This window comes from Python bivittatus, unplaced genomic scaffold (genome assembly GCF_059951505.1).
Source record: "Python bivittatus isolate LINGU-HERP-01145 unplaced genomic scaffold, Pbiv_v1 ctg000700_np1212, whole genome shotgun sequence".
NCBI classification, from domain to species: Eukaryota; Metazoa; Chordata; class Lepidosauria; order Squamata; family Pythonidae; genus Python; species Python bivittatus.
The window spans coordinates 30,943,928-30,963,127 of NW_028277098.1; the positions used below are offsets into that span (position 1 = coordinate 30,943,928).

Consider the following 19,200-nt stretch of genomic DNA (forward strand, 5'->3'; position numbering starts at 1 on the left):
AATTGGGACTGGAATTTCTGTTGCTAAGTGAAGCAATTGTTAGGTGAAACAGCATGTGACCACACCACTTAGTAACAGCAGTTATAGTTGCAGCTGTTAGGTGAGAACTGCATCAGCATCAGGCAAGTATTTCATGCTTCACCTGCCCTGCACGAACTGCCAGCTCCATCTTGCTTCCTCCTCCCCAGCCAGGCCCAGCGAGCTCCCTTCAACAGACAAGGTTCTGCCATCTTGCCACGCTCGCCTCCACTTCAACTCCCTCCACCCACCTATCTCCCCCCACATCTGTCCTTTTGGATCCAGGTGCTGGGCAAGGGCGTGGCCCCAGGATGCACGTGATGACAGCAGCACAGTAGTGGAGACACTTCTGCTGAAGGGAGCTCTGTGGTCCCAGCCAGTGGGATGGAGCCAGCAAAGGAGGCAGGGCAATGGTGCAGGCAGTGGCTTCCTGGGCAAAGGTGGTGACTGTATGGGAGGTGGCAGAACTGGAGGAAGTGGAGGGACGAAAGCTTCCTGGGAGTGCAGTGCAAAGCCTTGCAGGAAGAAAGCTGGGCCAAGCAAGCAGAGGGCCTGGGGGTAGGCTCTGTTAGTGCTGTGCAAGGCCTTTTGAGGCCTCACAAAGGGCCAACAGCTGTCTGAGCCAGGTGCACTCTTCCTCCTGCGGGAGTGGCTCCACTGCCCGGAGGGCCTCCAGCAGCCAGTTCTCCAGGAGTGCTTGCAACATGAGCTGCAGAGCGTGTGCTGCACCTCTGAGAAGCCCATATTCCTCTGCTTCTAATTCCCCCACCACCCTGAACAGCGCCTCCTGCACAGCCGCCACCTTTGCTTGGAGAGCTGCCACCCACTCAGATGCCCTGCCTCCTCCGCTGGCTCTGTCCCACTGCCTCCTCCCCAGCTAGGCCCAGTGAGCTCCCTTTGGCAGATGAGGCCCTGCTGTGCTCACCGCGCACATCCCAGGGCTGCGCCCTCCCCCATTGCCTGGATCCTGGGCCAGCAGCATGAAGGAGATGGTGAATGTCAGCTAAGGGCGGTAAGGGGCAGCAGGGGTGGCAGTGGCAGCATAGTACAGGGCAGCCAAAAGGGCAGAGATGGGGGGAGATAGGCAGGTGGGGGGAGTTAAAGTGCACACTGTGGTCATAAATGCGGGCTAGTTGGCAAGCACCCAAATTTTGATAACGTGACCGCGGGGGTGCTGCAAAAGCTGTAACTTTGAGGATCATTCGTAACTACCATTTGTTCAGTGCAGTTGTAACGTTGGTTGCTGAAATGGTCGTTAAGCGTGAACTATCTATATATATTACCTACCTGCAGATGCTTTAGAGCATTCTGTGCAGAATAATTATTTAAGGTGTTTGTGTATGACATATCAAAAGTCACTGAAATCTTTATTCAAATACTGAATCCAATTGCTGTAAACAATTCTAACAAAGTAACCACAGAAGCAGGCCAGCACTTATATAGTGAAAAGCTTAGGTATATGTTTCCATTATGCCCCAGCATTTTACACCTTGATCACATAGCTTAGTCCCTGAAAACTATGCCACTCCAGTTCTGGATGCAGGAAGTGATAAAATAAGCCTTCCTTTCCAACTTGAAAACATGCTTTCTATGTGCAACAGATTTGTTTGCTGTGAGAAGCAGAAAATCTCCTTCAAATGGAGCTTGATTCCTTGTGACATATTATACTGCTAACAATACAAGAACTTTACAACACTGAGATTTCCTGGTGGTCTTTCATCCATCTGGCCCTTTTAGCTTTCTCAAAATCAGCTACGTCAGCTAGGAGTTGTCACCTGCTATGACACTGTGCCACTTGTTTATGTGTTTATCAGTCATGACTAACTGGAGTATTCTTTAATTTACAAGACAGCCACAAAGGTCAACTCCATTCTCCCCTATTCCAAATAAAACTATACATGCAAACAGAAATGTAGGATGCTATAAAATCCTATTGTAACAAGGAGACCTCCGACAAACATCTGCTTTGAAAAACTGCAACTTCCTGGAAGTACAATTCCCAGCAGGCTTCACTTCATGTTGTTATTCTCAGGCAGATTAAATCCAATTCCCTTCAATTTGCTGTGTATGAGTCTCTTAGATGACAGAGAGGGGAAATGCTGTCTGCTCTACTTAACCATTAAATGTTTCAATGTATGAATAGTCCTATATGAGTGTCACTGTTAAACTTATTACTTATTTCTCTATATGATATTTAATTTTATAAAGTCAAATTCCTGACATTCAAGCCCTATGTAAAGGCTCTGAATTAAGCATCTTTACAGCAAATTTACTCAATAATTAAGAGAAACAAACCTATTATCATCAATGACAACTTGCAATCAGACATTTTTAAAGACATAAACAGTGTTACTCCACTCTATTTAATATTCATTTAATTTCACTCCTTGAGAGCTAGTCTAGCTAAATAGTGATTAGCTGTATTAATTCAGCTCCAGAAAAATCTCCCATTCAAATTTCTCTTTGGGCTGTTAAATAATTCCATTTATGTATTGTACGTTCTGTCCCAAATTATAATTGTAAGGATAGCCAAGCTGCTATTTGATGTAGGCAAAGCTGCACATTCACAGACTTTGGTCATCTCATCTTCAAAATAAGCTGAAAGTTCTTCAGATATCTGAACAGCTGAAACTTCTTCAAAGTCAACACACTGCTAAATATAATAGAATCACCACAAAAGTGTGGAAGGGATTTAATTTGGAAGAACAGATGGCAGGGACCTTCTTGACCACATGAACCTATGAAAACATTTACAGGAAGCCCCCCTTCCTGCCCCACATCATTGTTAACATTGACAGCTCTTTCCAAAGGACCTGAAACCAAGGGTTGGCTGGTCTAGGAAATCAGGGATACAACCTGACTACACAATGTAACATTTAATAGTCCAAATGTATCTCAGACTTATTTATCAAGTCCAAGACCAGACCAAGAAACAGACTTATCTCAGCTTTCTCTCTTTAAATTGCTACGTGCACATGTCGAAAAGCACAGAGTCCATTTGGTAATTTGATTTGAGGGGGCAATTCAGTCCAACTACCTTTGAACTGGGGCTTTGTATCAAAACTCTGCATAGTCTGACTCCTCTGCACCCCGTATTAGAAAGAGAGGCACTTGTTACTTATGGCAGCAGAATGTGGGGGGAGACGAGGAAGCATCTGCCCTCCTGGAAGGACGCATGCAGTCCTGGGCTGAAGGTTGTGTTCCCATGCCACAGAGCACAATATTTGGGAGCATAAAATGTGTGTTTAAGGTTCAACAGGGTAAAAGGCATGTCTGTTTTTGTTTGTTGGTTTGTTTGTTTTTGTTTTGTTTTGTTTGAACAATGAGTAGTGCTGGAGGAGTGCCAAGTACCGGAATCAATGTAAGATTCCTGAAATACTACCATATACAGTTAGAGTCCCCTAATCATTCAACCACAATAATAGAAAGCAATCAAGCAAAGTACCTAAATTTTATAATCCATTAAGTACCATATTCTGAGTACAGGATTACACACAAAATGCGTTGCCAAAATTTTCACCGACTTTAATCTTGAATGTTTTAGAGCCATATCAATTCAAGCAGTTACAATGCCATTTTTAAGAACAGTGCTGGGACATTCCGATTTGGGAAGGAACAGACTTGTGCAAATCCCTATTCCTAATTAAATCATAGAATGAGAGTTTGAAGTGGTAAATAATAAATCAGAAAGAATCTGCAATCTGGTTGTCAAGGAAACCGACATGCCTTTGCCATAATTGCTGTGAGCACCATTTGCCCTTTTGGACACCAAGCCTTATCAAGCATTCCGGTCAGAGAATGAGAAAGTTGCTTTTCCGCTCCTCACAGGCAGTTGTGTAACATGGACAGAGTTTGACTCAACAAAAGAATGCTACCAACAATTGTAGTATTCAACAATGGCCCCCTCCCCTCCCCTCCCTCCCTAGTAAATGCCACTATCAACCCTAACATTAGAGAGATGGAACTAGAAGTGATGTTACTTTGGAAGGTTTCAGCAACTGGATTTAACAGAATGCTTTCCTCTGATGGCAGTTGTTGTCATCATGGCTGGGGAGAAGGAAAAATATTTTGAATATTTGGGATCTGTTTAGTCATAGTTTTCTGTAAAGCTTTTTCTTTCAATTCAAGAGAAAAATCATTGGAAGGGTGTAAAAGGTAGGTAAAATACATCTATCTTCAGTGCAGTTTACAATGCACTGATATTTAAAAAGAAAAATAAACAATAAACATGGGTTATGAAAAGCTTTAATAAACAAGCATTTCAGGATTAAAATGCTGTCATTTTAATGAGGCACAATGAGTTTTACAACACTGATATAAATGAAATTATTCTTACTATTGGATTTCTGCTTCCCTTCTCCTAATCCCCTAGTCCACTTTTGCCAATCAGCAATCTTACTGCCTTCATTTCCCACAGTTGCCTGTTGAGAAGATTTTGATGATTGTTTCTACTTTGGTCAGTAGAAAAGAAAAACATGCACTTTCATGTTGCTTACACATTCAGTGCAAGCTGGCAACTAATTGCAACTACTTCAGTTTCATTCTTTCTATTCCATTTCCTTAAATTTCTTCCCTTGTCATCAAAATAGGTGTCACCACTCGAAAAAGCATTTAAATGCCATCCTTCCAAACTTGGTGCCCAGCTTGGAAACAGCAAAGGCAAAGCAGGAAATATGAGCCAAAAGACGGCCTGCAGAAGCACCTTGTTCCTTATGCTCATATACACAACCTGTTCACCTTGATGCCTGAGGAACAGTCTGTTCTGTGAGCTGCTACACAGAAATCATGATAAAGAGGAGGGCGGAGCTGGCGTCGCGGCGATACGGCGGGCGATCCTGGGCTCCCAGGATCGCAGCTGATATCTCCTCCCCCGGACGGTCCCGATGGACCTAAGCCGTCCCGTAGAGATGGCGAACGCAAAGGGCGCGTCCCGCGGATCTCAGGGACGCCGCAAGTCCCAGATCGATCCCAGGAGAAGCTCTTGAAGCCGGCGGAGGAGAGGCAGCCAAAAATGGCTGCGAAAGCCAGGACAGCTCCAAAGGAAGATGGAAGAGAGGGGTGTCAACTGGGTGAGATGGACTTTTACTATTCAACTATTCTTAGAGAACACCTTAAGTAACTTAAAGAGATTTTTAAAAGTGAAGAAAAGTGGATTAAGCGGCGAGATTGAACCCTATTAAAAAAAAAGAAGGGGGAGAAAATTTTTCTTTTCAACTTTCCCTTTTTAGTGGAATTGATAAGATGTTTTTCTTTTAAAAAAATATATATTTTTAACTGGATTGGCTTTCTTTTTTTAATATTCAATAACTCTTTATTTTAAGCCTTTTTTTTTTTTTTACTAAGATTTCTTTATTGTTATAAGAAATTTATATTTTTTTGACTTTGAAATGGGGAAAGTGGAGTTAAGAGAAAGTAAATGAAAGAAAGTTGCACTGCCATTTAGAGGCTCGATTTAGTGCTTTCTTTTTTTATTGTGACGCACGCTCAAGGACTCTGTGCTTTCTAAAAAGATAGTGGGATGTGCATGTTTATACAGGTGCCATCCGTAACTATAAACAAGAAAGTGGAGTTGAAAGCGATTATGAAAATATTAAGATGGAAAGTTTGAGCTAGTCACAAGAGCCTTGATTAGTGGCAGTAGCTCTTTTTTCTGCTAGAAGCTCTGCTTTGCTCTCTATTCCCCCCCCAGATGGATTTTTTTTTTAAAGAGGCTTAGCCTTTCCCTTCTTTTCCTTTTCTTTTTATTTTTCCTTTTTTTTTTTTTCTCCTTTTGCTTCTTTTTTTCTCTTATTTTTGGCAAGAACAAAGATAAAGAATCCTTTGACTCAATGAAGGTTTATCAAGATAATAGACTATACGAGAAACACAATGCAGAAAAAGATCTTTAAACTATTGAGGATGACTATAAAAAATTGGAAGAAGAGCTGCAGAAATTCTCAAAAAAAAAAGAAAAAAAAAGAAAAAAAGATATTAAAGCTAAAATGGACTTAATTAAATATAAACCGGGATCATTGGAAAAGGAAGAAATAGTACAAGAAATCAGAAACATTAAACAGAATTATTGTGAGGCCTATAAACTGAGAATTAAAAGGGTTAATCAACTGATAAATGAAGAGACAGATTTGTTCTTGGCACTGAGGGTGAGAAAAAGATTATACAAGATCATAATGGAAAATTGTACTAAGAGAATGCACAAAAAGAAGAAGTAAAACAATATTGAAAGAAACTACTGGAGATGTTTAAAGAAAAAATCAGGGGAATACAACAATGATGGAACTGACAGAAGCTTCCAAAAGCAGAATGTTCAAAAGGACATTTATTATTGCTTTCTCTTATCCAATAATATAGAAAAAGGGATGAACAGTTAGATATCTTGGGATATTGAATGAAAAGGGTGAACTCAAAATTATGCAAGCGCTGGAATAAAGTATAAATCTGAGATATATAGTTAAAAATTGTATAACATGAATCTGGTTAGAACTGTAACTTGGTTAGAACTGTAATTGATACTGTAACTGATATTGGTTAGAACTGTAACTCTTAAGAATTGGAAAAATTAAAAAGTACTTATGCAGGAGGAAGTTATTGAAAATTATGGAATGTGCAGAGATGAGTTAAACTGAGATTTGAAACTAGAGTAAGAAGATAAGTAATTTTATATGACACGGGATTTGCTTTTATTAATGATTAGATGAGAAAATATAGTAATGTAATAGATTAGGAAATTTTATAATAGAAATTTGATATTAATTATTATATATATACACATATAATAGATAGATGGAAATGTATTATTAATCCTATTGAAAGTTAAATTTTTTTGTAATATATGATTTTATAGATTAGCTATGAATGATTAATGATTGTTAATTGATAAGTATACAAGTATATTTTGAATAGATGATATGAGAATTTAAGATTATGAAAGGGGCACCAACGAGTTTAACTGGTTGACACACGGTATAAAATGGAAGATACTTTTTTATGCCTTTTTATGTTTTTGTTTGTTCATGTTTGTTTTGTGTTTGTTGTAAAAAAAAAAAAAAAAAAAAAGAAATCATGATAAAGCATCCTAGAGTTGCAAAAAGTCTAACTGGATCCTTGAGCTAGTAAAAACTAACCTAGCTCCAGCAGTGGCCAAGAAGCAGCTGGCAGGTTATGGACATTCCAATGCTTTCCCTTGGCCCTTCCCAAAACAACTGCACAGTGAAGACTTTACTAAGGCAGGTCCAATGTACTCTTTTAAGGAGTTCAGGATAAAGAGGATAATCCCTCCTCACTTCCAGACTGCATTCTATTGGAGATTGTCTTTAAAACAATCTGCAAACTTCATTTAGTGAAGAATATCACCACCTGTTTTTTTAATGAACGGCTTCTGATTTTTAGTATTTTATTTTATTTTATTTTATTTTATTTTATTTTTAAAAATTCAATCACCCAATAGCTGAAGCTCTTTAGGTGACTTACAATAAAACATGCTAAAAAATACAATTAAAGTTAAAACATATACAATCACATACAATACAAAATAAAGACACCATACAAGCTAGGCAGCAGCAAGACAATAATTCAAAATCTAAAACAATACGCATTAAAATGCAATTAAAAATTAATATGACAAATCCTGGAACAATAGGTGCCAAAACGATGCTGCTGTGAGCACCAACTGACTCCCTCTGAGAAAGGCATGCCATAAATAGGTGCCACCACAGAAAAAGCGTTTTCCCTTGTATCTTAATATTCTGTTTGTCTGTCTCCGTGATTTATTGATCACCTCAAGTTGAAGGTAGTGTAGAAATATAAAATAGAAGAAACAACAACAACAATAATACAATATGGTAAAATCAATCTCTTCTGATAAAGCTGACTTTGGACTAGTCTTTGGAAAGCAATGAGAGTAGCAGCTACTTCTCCCTTGTGAAGGGGGGGCAAGCTGCTCTAAAGGAGGGGAGACCCCACAGACAATGTCACCATCAAGCCTCCTACCACAATAAAGGCAGGCATCCCCTGGTTACTGGGTTGGGTGGGCCAAATCTATTTTGGAAAGTCATCTACCCAGACCCCAAGACACATTGGGTTTGTTTTGCATTGTTTATTATTAGTGACATATTAATTTATTAATATTTGTTGTTGTAGTGTTTCATTCTATTAGCTTCCTGAAAAGCATTTGATAAGTAGCTAATTACATGTACCTGCTGGGATAGTTCTTTTATATCTCCTAATTTTTTTTCCCCCTGAAAGGTGAACAAACCACATGCTCAATGAAATTAGCAGAGAATAAGGAAAAATCTATCTCAATTTTTTTTCACTGCCGATCAGAAATGAGGACTACTAAATTGGCAGTTTCAAACCAATTGGCCAAACAGTGTACATAAAATTCAGAAAATAATATGCACGTACTCCTCCAAATTATTGGCAGTCACCGTTACTACATAATACATTCTCAAACATGGAAATAAGAAAGGCAATTATTGTTTTTTTAATAATAGCATAAGGGTAAGGGGGGCACAGACACACATAAAAAGTCTTTTTTACATTGAATTTCTGCATTCAACCTTTGACATTCTACACAGTCCCAGGGCAATCTCTTCATGTATTTCCTTTTTATTCAATTGGCCTCAAATCAAAGACAACAATAAGCACAGCTAGGTAAACTGTCAATCATCATTTCATCTTCATTATAAGATATGGCTGAAAGAATTTATATTGTGGCTGATATTGAAACAGTGTCTTTCAAGCTGCAGAGCCACTGGAAAGTTGAACAAACTAGTCATCCACAGTGTCTGAATTAGGCCCAGATGGTGGGATCACTTAGAATCTCTTAGATCCTCAAAACTTACTTCTTTGACATTTTACAGTAACTTCTGAATAATATACCAGTTCCATTGTTAGGGCAATGGATTCTACTGCAATATGACAAGAGAACACTAAGACTGTAAGAACGGAACATATTTAATATGTATGATAAAAACAGAAATGGAACTTTAACTATAATACAATATATTTTAGGGATAATAATTAGGGGAATATCTTCTAGCAAAAGACACTGCAGTACACAAATAATGAGTACCAATCAAGAATATATCCGTTGTATGTATATCAAGCTTTTATCACTAATGTACAGGTGACTAAAGTACTTTATATCCTCTTGAAAAATATGTATTAATTTAGGGTATTTGTATACTACCTACTCCTTAACATTTCAGGGCAATCTATAGGAATAGAGTTAAAACAGCAGATGTACAGTACATTTAAAACAGATCTTAAAGCATTACTGAACCAGCTGCAAAAGGGTTTTGGAGGGGTGTCCCAATAAAGAACATGTTATGAGGTTACTAATGGTAGGTATCTCTCCTCAAGGTAGGCACACAATTAGCTTACCAGCAAAAGCTGATAACACGAATAGCAAGGAAGGGGTTTTATGTGGTTATTCTGTGAATTGAGGATCTGAAAACCTGATTCTTATAAGGGATGGCAACCCCATTAGAACAGATATTTCTCCCAAATCCTGAAGTCCGCGCCCCATAATCATCAGTAACAACTTACTCATACTGAGTTTCAGTTTTGTTCTCTCACATTCAGTCCCTTACAGCCTGAAGACATTCAGATGCCTAGAGTCATCCAACTCTGACTGTGCAGGGAAAGAAGGGAGGGAGGGAGGGAGGGAGGGTTGGATGAGCTAATTTATTAGTATGTGATATTTTTATATCCTACCTTTCATTCATACATAGTAATCTCTCTTCCCATTTTCCCTTCAACAGCAGCTACAGTGAGGTAGATTGGGGTGAGAATAGATGACTACCACAACCACTGGGCGAGCTTCCATGACTAATGGTGAGGCTTGAACCTAGGTACTTCTGGTGCCAGTACAACACACCTTAACCACTTGTACTACCTTCAAATCTATGAATCCTTTCAAGGGGTTTCATACAGATGTTAAATACCATAAGAGATAAGCAGAACCGTAACTCTTATGTGGAACTTCATAGGATAATCCCCAGAGAATCCAGCAAAAGTCTTCTAATATTATTTTCTGATAGTGGCTGCAAATAAAGGAACAGAACCACTACTAACAGTACCTGCAATCCCCAGCTCCCTGAAGGACTTGAACAAGACACTATTCTAAATTATATCAACAGTCACTGAGACAGTCATCCAGAAATATCAATAGGTTCTCATTTCTTCTGTCTCTTCCTGGAGATTTCCCCCCACCCTGACCATGAGTGCATGTGAGTGCGCGCGCACGCACACACACGCACAGATAAAAAAAACAATGCTTCTTCCATGCCAAACCCAGGTCTAAGCAGACTAGTAGACTTATTATTTATAAAGCACCCCCTAAACTTCTCACAATGGGGCTCAGATGGAAATTTGCCTTTGGCCTTGGATATCTTCTAACAACTTGAAAGAGTTCCTTTGGTGATTCTCCTTAGATGTAATCAAGAAGGGGATCCAATGCTGCTTCTTTTCTCTGACTGCTGGTGCAGTGAAGCTGCCTTCTACTCACTCATATTTATCTCTTATGCTGTACCACAGTCATTAAGGTCTTTTGCTCTTGTATTTCATCACTTACAAAAGTTCCATAAACCACAGAATGCTACGGGTCTGTTACAGGGTAGTGGGTGTTAGAAGTCACAATATCAAGCACCAAGAAGACTTCAGCATTCCATGTCTCAACCAGATTGCTGATAGAACAGATGGCCAGTTCTGAAACATGAAAATTAAATGGCCACAATGAGGGAGACTTTCATTGTTCAAGATGAGGGCAATTCATGATGATATCATGGTCACATCCATGTAATTTCCTTGGCAGAAATATAGATGCAGTTTGCCACTATTTTTTTCCAGGATGTTTTTCAACTTCACAATCTAACTTTCAGCACTGGGACAACTTGGATGTCTCCCATGTAAGTATTAACCAAGATGACTTAGACAAGGCCAGCCAGGTGCTGCCATCTGTTTAGATGATATGGAATAGGAACAAGAAAAGAATTTGGATTTATTTATATTTATTGATTATATACATGTCAAAATACAGCTGATTCACTAACCTCTTCTGCAGAAATTTAATATATAAAAAAGTATTAGGAAAGAGGGAAAAAAACCCTATTGATTAAAACAACATTAACAAGTATGTTTGTATAATATAGGTAACTGTGTGGTAAATGCTTGTACTTCTGTTATTAAATTCACCTCCAAATTGTGAGTGCTGGTAAGTTCTACAAAAAGAGAAGGTGATTAAACAGTGTACTACAGAAGCATCCTCAGAAATAATTCAGCCTATTTTAGAGATATAAACATGCTACATTCTTCTCTTGTGGTTGGGGTCTACTGCAGACAACATAATCTAATCTGTACACTTCATAGAAGATAAGAGTCACAACTGTGTTCTAAGAATATCTGTCTGGAAATTTAGAACTATACTCATATTTTCCTCCTTCTTGATTCCCTTCATATACTTGAACCCAGAAGACCACTTAGATTTTCATGTTTTATTTTTTCTCTCTCTTCCAAAGCTTCATATTCCATAGCCACTATACCAAGCACCATCTTATTGGTTTCCTAGGCACAATGTGCTACAGAATGAGTTCAAAATTATCTATACCAGCATTTTCATAATCCACTGTGAAAAAAGTAGTTCAGCTTTACCTGGTAGTAGCAGACCCAGCAAACCTGGTATTTCTTAATCTGAACAGTTTTCCAGGTGGCCAATTTAATTTGTCATTGCTTTAAAATCTTTAGTATATCATCTGTTAGACTAGCAGTCAAGCCATCAATCATTGTCTCTTAAGTCTTCAGGTTTTTTTTCTCCCCCACTGCAATCTTGAACATAAGCTTTCAAGCTTTCTCTCCATGTTAACACTTGAGCCTGAATTGCCTCTAACCATGTACTAATATTCATTGAGCTTTACAGACAAATGTTAGAATATTTGATAGGGCAAAATCATTTCTTGATACCATGGTATCAAAATCAGACAGGCCTGTACTTGAGATAAACCAAAAAAAGGAGGGAAATGCAGAAAACATATTTGGGTTTTATTTAAAGCACGCACTGTACTTCTATATTTGGTCTGCCAAATATTACTGCACTTAAATTTATATTTCCCTCAAAGCATAATCAGATTCTTTCACATCACTAATCATTATTATTTTGAATTACTGTATATTAGAAGAATGTTGATACAGTAATACTTTATATTTGGGAAACCTGGAATTACATATTTCAATTTTTCAGAATGCAATCACCCAGATAGAATAAGAATAATACAATCAATTAAAAATATTTCTATGATAATATTTACATTTTGGAATTATCCCTTCCCCTATACTACTTTCATAAATGTATAGAAAAATCTTTTTTGCAGTATGTTATTCTCGAATTAAAAAAAATATTTTGTGAATTATCAGTTTAAACTCTTCCATGTGAACTCAGAAGCAAATTTTACTTGGTTCACTGGACTTAGTTCCATGTAAGAATGCAAATAATTACATTCTTTCAGTGCATTCCTATGCATGTCTACTGAAAAGAAAGTCTTATTGAATTTAGTGAGTATTACCCCCAGATAAATGTGAGTATTATTTCAGCTTTAAAGTATTTTAATTAGAAGCTGTTGATATCATGGACCACATGACAAGCCCTAATAAAATGCCTTCTTCAAAAGAATAATTATATTCCTTGTGTAGCGAAGTATAGACCCATAACCATTGGAGACCCTGTTTTTTTTTTTTAATTCCCATGATACCATTTACACCAGCTTTTAACCTTTTATGTAACATTGAGCTATTTAATACTCATGAAGTAGTTTAAAAAACGACCTGTTAATTTGAAAGGGACACATTATAACATCTCTCCTTGGCGCTATAACAATTTAATCTCCTTTTTTCAAGACAAATCAGTTGGAAAGTGACCATCTGCTAGCGAGCAAGTACTATTCAAGGAAAATAATGAACAAAATGCCCTCCATTTTCGGGAAGAGAAGGCCCATTAAGTGAAAGGAATTTCTAAAACAAAAACATGAGGTGAACTGATTGATTCCCCATTGCCCACAAAATTACACTTCCATTTCTTTGACTATTGTTACATTTATGGGTAACATATGACGAAAAGATGAAACATAAGCAACGTTTTGGTGGCCATAATTCTCTGAATAAAATTATACAGTTTACTGGTATTCTCAGCTGAACAAAAGTTAGACATGTCTAAATCAAAGTCCCCTGAAGCTTTCATTCATCATTTGGATTGTCAGTTATGTGTCAATAATTGTTTGATAAGAAACTATATTCTGTTTGTCTCTCCAAAGGAAATTGTTTTGGATGATTCCAACCCTGTGTTACTTGTTTATTCCTTAGTATCAAGGAGCTTAAATGTGTGTGTATATTGATGTAGGGATAGATGGATGGGTGGATGGATAGATGGATGGAAAGAGAGATAGATAGATATAAAAATACTACCAGAAAAAATAGATAATGCAAGTCAGCTCCTATTCAGTTTATAGTTCAGACAGATTCTACTCTTAATCAGTCTTCAGGTCATTGTTCAACTGTATCCTTATCTCATCCTCTCAACTGAATTCCAGAGAGAGAATATGAACATTTGGGTTGGTTCTGTTATGAGAAAAAGTGACCAGCAGATTATTATCCTGTTCTTTTATTTAGTTAATCCAAAACATTGCACAAGGCTGTTAAAAAAGACTAAAATTGTTCTACACATCTTTGTCTCTAAGAAAAGCAACCTCAGGATAAACTGGGCTGGTTGCTAAAGACCTATGTCTCCAATCTAGCCTACCATTCATATTCTGAATTTAATCTAATAATATTCTGCCATGCCTTTCAGTTTCTTCAGAGTAATCTGAAAATCAGAGAGTCACTCTCTCTCTTGCTCAGGAAAGACTTTCTGAGAAACCCATGAGAGTGCCTTCAGACAACATAGGCAGTGGTGAAACTAGGCAAAATCATCTTTTTAAAGTCATATACAATGTATAGCTATAAGTGTGTTATGCAATTGTGAGCAATTAACTAGGAGGTGAACTACTAAGGTCAAAAACTCTGAATACGAGGACTACAGTTGGCAGCAGGCTACAAGCAATGTTAAGCAAGTGCAACACTCTGCACAACAGGACTTCTCATTATTGTCGTCCTCCATTTCTTCCACACATCAAATCAGCCCAGGTGCACCTCCCAAATAACTGGAGCAGATCTGCGGTCTATAGGTAGGCGTTAATAAGAATTTGTCCTATTAGTTCAAAGGTATACACCAGCAGAATGAAACTATTAGATCTTACCTGCTGATAACATATAATTTTATATATAACTGAAGATAATAATAGGAAATGTTATATAATAATATATTGGTTTTAACTTTTACATACACTTTCTTGCCTTTTTATCTTATTTCTACATCCTGGTAAATCACTGCTGAGTGTTGCCTATGGTGATAAGATTTTATTTAAACATTGAATGGTAGCAGCTCAACTATCACTGCTTGTAGCAGCTGCACTATGCATGCTGTAATTTAAAACCTCAAATTCTTCTGGGAAACACTTTTCTTTCTGTTGTTTATATAGATATTCATATCCAGCCCTTCTAATGCCTGTTCACCAGTCAAAGTAGTTAGTTCACGAGAATTCTAAGCTATAATATAATACAAATATGAGATACAATACAATACAATTTTTTAAAAGGACAATAAAATAGAGGCAAAATAATAACAAAACAGCTTTTCAATAAAGCACAAACTTAGCAAGTAAAAACCAGCAGACCAGAAGTGTCTTGTTTCACAACAGGAGGGTTGAATCTCAAAGCTTGGTGCTCCAAAAATATCTACATAGCTATTGATATGGGCCTGGTTTTGTTAAGCATAAGTTCAGCCAGGGCAGAACACAGGAGAAGAGATCTCTTTTGGCTATTAGAGGATGGAGAACCCATATTATAGTGTATATTTTTAGGTATTTATATAGTATCCAGCCACATGTGTGCTCACCTAGGTAGCCTTCTTAAAAGACCCCTGCAGGTGTGAAATAAAGAATGGAACTGTTAGAAATAGACTTGTGCTTGAGGCTAGTGCTTTGTTTTAAAGCATACTACTTTTCTACTATTTTCTTTTAATTAAAAGAATCTCAGACATGTGACAGTGGGCATACGGTCACCCCCCCACCCTTCCCAAGGCACTATACCAGAAACCTAAACCATAAAATCAGAACACGTGGAACGGTGTTGTTTAGACTCATCATCACTAAGTGGTCCAGCAAATGTCATGGTTAAAGCCACTGAGAGCTCTAACAGAACCAATGGCCTACTTGTCAGCGTATATTATCCATCAAGGAAACCAAAGCTGTTTCAGTTCAACAGCCTTCAGAGTCATTATAATGCTCCTAAAAATGGAAATGAAGCGTTTTGGAGCCTGTGAAACATCAGTTTTTAAGATAATATAGCAGTATGCTATTTAAAGTCCTATGTTATTTTTTTTTTAATTTTATATATATATGTATGTATGTATGTATGTATGTATGTGTGTGTATGTATATATATATATATATATATATATATATATATATATATATATAAATAAAATGTATTGCCCTTCTCCCTTTGACAACTCCAACTGTGTCCTTAGTAAATATGATACCAGTACCGATTAATCTGCATGTAACAATATTCCATATTGTATATTACCAACTGCATAGTACTTAATAACCAAGATGTACCAACATATAAACCATTTCATGGTGAGGTCCCACAAACAGGAACTTTGAACAAGGAGCACTAGCAGTAATAACGCAACAAGCTAGTATACCAAGTTAAACATGCTTCAGTTGGAAAGACTTTGAATAGCAGTATCATAAAATTTTTAAGATTATTATGATCCAAGGGATCAATTTTGACACAACTTCCAGAATAAAGTAAATTATTACTTCTAAATACTAAAACATTCACATTTTAGTAATATAGTTAAAGTTACATTATTGGTGGCATATTTCTGAACCAAACACATCAGAATAAGAAGCAAACTCAATGGCAACTTTTAGATGTACAGTCCCACTAAAGCCAAGAGAACTATGCTACTAGAAGTGATTACTGAATCACCCCCATAACTCTAATAACCAAGTGTACTTTATTCATGAAATGATGCTAGAATTTTTAGGCACTACTGAATATTGCTGACTAACCATTAATGAAATGATACATACATCCAGATGTCTGATAAGTGCCTGGATGTCACTGCTTTTCCCTTGCTCCTTTTAAACTACATTTTGTAACAGCAATAAGGCACTTTCTATCATGTATTTCTCAGGGAATATAGCCCTTCTGGGACTGATAAAGTCACTCTGCCTTCATTCAGCCTTGTAACTCTGCATGAGATGCAATATATGCTAGGATGCATGATGTTTGCTATGTGTCTTCATATACGCTGCTTACTCCCAAGTAAATTGCTCTTCTTTCATTAAGAAAAGAACTTACTGTTTAAACATATCCAAACCAGCATCAATAAACTTTGGAAAATTCAAACAAATACATGATGTAAACTATGATATCAATAATCGACACAAAGGAGGAGGTTGAATAATGAAATACTACTGATATCATAGGATAGCTTCTATTGAACTGGACAGATCTCTTAGGCTTGGTACTGGAGTTGTTTCAGATAGATAATATGACTGCTTCCATCAGTTTGTTTCAATACATCCACTTTTATGAAACAAACATATTGTGTCAATTATCAGCAATAAAACTGATGTTCAGTTTTGGGATTGACAGAATATACTGTATGACAACCAACTTTATTTATCTCCAAATCCAGTGGGGACAGATATTAATAACAGCATCAAGATTTGATCTCTCAAAAATATTTCCTGTTTCACTACGTTCATTCACCCAATAATTTTATATACTGAGTTGTTTATATATATTAAGTTTGATAAAAGATGCAGTTTAATGACTAATTTTAGTATCATACCCTTAAAAAAAGTCATAGCACAATAAGGTAAATAAAACTGAACTGCATGCAAATTGAAAGTTTTGGAAATACAACAGCAAGGCCTTATAATGCATCCAATTCATTCCTAAAAAGCTGCTTTGGAGCATAAGTGTAAGAATACAGCACCTGTTGGTTACTCATTAAAGAAGCCATATTTGTTCCTTTCAATATGAAATAAAATGTCAGGTTGCCTGCCTGACATCATAAACTATTACATTAAAGGATTCTGCTTGGCAGTCATTTCCAAATGCAAATCATACCATCTTGTACTGCTTTGAACATATAGTATGCATATTCAACTCAATCGATTTATGAGATAATCTGTACATTTTGAAAGGCTCTCACAGAAACCTGGAGCTAGCCCCTTGCCTACATTTTTCTTAAAAGTTCCAAGTCCATAACCATGTTAACTACTGAGGAGCTGCCTGTCATACCCCATTAATGAAACTTTGACTTCCCTTTGTTCTGTCAGCAGCAAACAGCTGCTTGTAAATGAACCACTGTCTCTGAGCTGGCTCCCATTATGCCCTGCTTTTGTTTGACAAGGTCACTTGCTGAGGGGATTTTAAGGAAAAGGAGTCTATGGAATTACATTTAAACTATAGACAACCCAGTTAAAATATTTCCCTTAATGCATCAGCAAAGTGAGAATAATGAAGACAAAATCTCTCTCTGAGCAAGTCACACAATTTTCCTCTTCCTAATACTGATTTCATAATTCTAACAACTATTGTATAAAAAGCAAACCATATTTTCATAAATCCTCTTTCAAATAAAACTTTCAAATGAAAGTTTGATAAAAGATGGATTTAATTGTTAAACAGGATTAACAAGAAATATTAATGTAATATTATTCATTTGGTTGTCACTGTAACACATGATTCTACCTAATAGCAACCATAGCAAACAATGTGAAGTATTTTTTTCTAGATTAAAAAAATGCTTTAATGTTTTGTTTGTTTTAAGACTGGGCCAATTTTGTTCAGAAAAACTAGCTCCCTAGATAATTTTGGGACAAGACTCTCATAAACAAAAATTATTATACTAGTTGACTTTTAAATGGATTGCAGACAGACTTTTCAAGGGATGGAAAATGTGTACTTCTTGAGTCTGTTCTTGAGATAACTAAGACTCCAGCCAATGACACCGAAAATGTACAGATGTTATATATAGAACTAGACCTTATTAGATTCTTGTTCCCACCAGAGTTTGACCTATGATCTCAGGATGGACAAAAAAATAAATGGACATTATGGTACACAATCCCTTTGTTTGAACATTGCCTTTGAAGCCAGGCATGAAGCCAAGAATGAATGGAAGGTATTCTAAGCAATGGAAGATATGATACTGGGAGACATCCTGTGGAATTTGCATGAATGGGTTTGAGTAGCCCATTTTCAACATTCACACAAATAAAAGAATAGGGAGGGGCTACTTTAAGCATTCTTTTGACTTCTTCATCACTGACCATTCAAAACAATGAATAGAGATAATTCTTAAAGATCTCTTTCAGTCACTACCTACATAACTCCAAAAGACCACTATTATCCTATTCTATATCTCAAGCTGAATAACATTTCAGCTCTTTATAATATACTATTAGTCTTTCTTGTGCAATGCCAGTTAATGTAGAAAGGAAAAAAAAAACTACACAAAAACAGCGGAACACTCTCTCTCTCTCTCTCTCTCACACACACACACACAGAGAGAGAAAGAGAGAGAGAGAGTGAGAGAGAGCAAATATATGTCCATGAAATTACTAGGAATTAAGCTTGGCTCTATTTTATAGGCTCCATGACAGAATATTATAGTGTGTGTTCTTCCCTGTACCTCTGTCTGAGGTAATTGACAAAACAAAACAATAAAATGAAATTTAAGCTTTAACTGTAGGCTTTCATCATCATCATATTATTTTTTTTCTTTTAAGAACAAAGGCATGAAATTTCTGCCTGCTGTTAAGGAACTAGACTGGTATGGAAGGAAACCTGAGGGACTTGATTTTGACTGGGAATTCCAGCTAAGAATATCTAACTCTAAATTCTAACATTGGCAGAGCTCCCATAAATTCCTCTCTCAGCAAAGTAACAGCAGCTAAGAATCCATTACACTGCCAGGTTCTTGAGTTCCATTTTCAATCCAACCAGCAAAACAAGCATAGAGGCAGTGGATGATACTACCGGGCTTTTAGAAAATACTCTGTCCACTGC

The 19,200-nt window shown here is 37.0% G+C and overlaps 1 protein-coding gene across 6 annotated transcripts in view; it reads right to left on the minus strand.

The window, feature by feature from the left end:
- ADGRL2 (adhesion G protein-coupled receptor L2) overlaps positions 1-19,200 on the minus strand; it is a 206,916-nt gene that overhangs the window by 101,957 nt on the left and 85,759 nt on the right. The window lies entirely within an intron of this gene.